The sequence below is a fragment of the Schistocerca cancellata genome, chromosome 5, assembly GCF_023864275.1.
Source record: "Schistocerca cancellata isolate TAMUIC-IGC-003103 chromosome 5, iqSchCanc2.1, whole genome shotgun sequence".
NCBI classification, from domain to species: domain Eukaryota; kingdom Metazoa; phylum Arthropoda; class Insecta; order Orthoptera; family Acrididae; genus Schistocerca; species Schistocerca cancellata.
In genome coordinates, this window is record NC_064630.1 from 676061806 (window position 1) to 676062609 (window position 804).

The window sequence follows — 804 nt, forward strand, 5'->3', positions numbered from 1 at the left end:
TCATCAATATCTGTCGTCTTCAACTATTTTCTCCTCCTTTTCACACTCATTTCTATGTATAATGCCGTTACAGACATCACTTTCCTATGGCATATGTTCTCTTTGGTTAGAAAACCATCTGTGAAATTAGTTAAATAACTATAAGCTTCCAGAGAAATGGTTTGTTGATGAGGTAATTTCTTAAAGCAGTTTCAAATTTCTCCACATTCCCACGCCCATGTGTACCTTTCTTGGATGAAACCTCCAAAGTATTTCCACAGTTTCATTTTTCAGCTCACTTCTAAGAGTATTACCAGTTTATTCTTTAACAAAAAAAATGTTGAAATGTGTGTGACATCTTATGGGACTTAACTGCTAAGGTCATCAGTCCCTATGACATTACTTAACCTAAATTATCCTAAGGACAAACACACACAACCATGTTCGAGGTAGAGCTCGAACCTCCGCCGGGATCAGCCGCATGGTCCATGACTGTAGCGCCCTAGACCGCTCGGCTAATCCCGTGCGGCTTATTCTTTAACAATATTTTATCGTAGATAGTGTAATAAGTATGTACTAACGTTTAGTGAAGTGGCTCACAGAGTTTCAGAGCTTTATTGTTTTCATCCACATAGGTACATCAGTTTATTTATGTAAATGGACAAATAAAGCTCTTTACTACAAGCTACTGACCCTCTAATTTCCTCATGCCTGTATAAATCACAGCTTTTATACAGTATATCGGATTTAACGTGTGCTCAAAAGGATGCGTAATTTCTCAAAAATACAGGTACGGAAGATGATACTCACTTATATTTAGTTTTA